The sequence below is a fragment of the Poecilia formosa genome, unplaced genomic scaffold (assembly GCF_000485575.1).
Source record: "Poecilia formosa unplaced genomic scaffold, Poecilia_formosa-5.1.2 Scaffold577, whole genome shotgun sequence".
NCBI lineage: Eukaryota > Metazoa > Chordata > Actinopteri > Cyprinodontiformes > Poeciliidae > Poecilia > Poecilia formosa.
Window position 1 is genome coordinate 79155 of NW_006800516.1, and position 852 is coordinate 80006.

Here is an 852-nt window from a genome sequence, read left to right on the forward strand (position 1 = left end):
TGCAGCGGCAGGGGGAGGGGTGGCTGCTGGAGCTTGTACTCCCTGCACGGCTACAGCATTCCGTGTGCTTAGAATGACTTTATTATCTTTCGGTCTAACAAATATGTTTTTTGCTTCTACGAATTTTTTGTCATTAACCTTTTTAATTTGTTCTTTCCGGTCTGTGGCTGCTTTTAACCATAATTTAGTACACCTCAGCTCATCCTCCTGTTGAGCTTTTTTTTATTCCTGCTTGTCTTTCTACACTACTCTCCAAAATTCCCACAATTGTTTGCCATTGATCAATTTTTAGCTTCCCATCTATTTTATATTTCTTTCTCCATTTTTTCATGTGTACAGTGCTACCAGGAAATCTGGACAGCATGTACTTTTCATCCCCGTCAGGGCCCTCAACAAGTGAGGAATTACAAAAATATGTGTTTCCCATTATTTAAATCACTTGCAATTTTAGCTTGAAAATTTTTGGTATTATGTGCTCTCTCAGAGAAAGTGCCGTAGGTCAGCGCTCAGTGCCTTCTGAAGAACAGGCTTCTACTTGGAGCCGAGCTTCCAAGCGGTTCTTCACTTTGGATTCTAATTCCGAAGACAGAGTGTTTTACTCCCAGAGAAAGAAGCACCATTCACTCCTTCATACACACACATCAACAAAGCAGCAGTAGCAAAACAGCAATATCAGCACAGTAATAACAGAACAGTAATAATAAGCTTCCTATCTACATGAGGACTTGCCCTTAAGGGGTGTCCTCGAAGTAAGGGGGCTCTAAGAGCCTTACCTTTTGCCTTTAGTTGAAACTCTGTCAACTGGGACTCAAACCTTTATAACTTCTTTAGTTTTAAAATTCACCTACGTTT

At 40.6% G+C, this 852-nt stretch overlaps 1 long non-coding RNA gene across 1 annotated transcript in view; it reads right to left on the reverse strand.

Moving 5' to 3' along the window:
- Positions 1-235: 235 nt before the first annotated feature.
- Positions 236-852, reverse strand: part of LOC107834295 (uncharacterized) — a 21741-nt gene continuing 21124 nt past the window's right edge. Inside the window, exon 2 of the long non-coding RNA XR_001660080.1 lies at positions 236-844. This is a non-coding gene — a long non-coding RNA (uncharacterized LOC107834295). The remainder of the gene's footprint in view (positions 845-852) is intronic.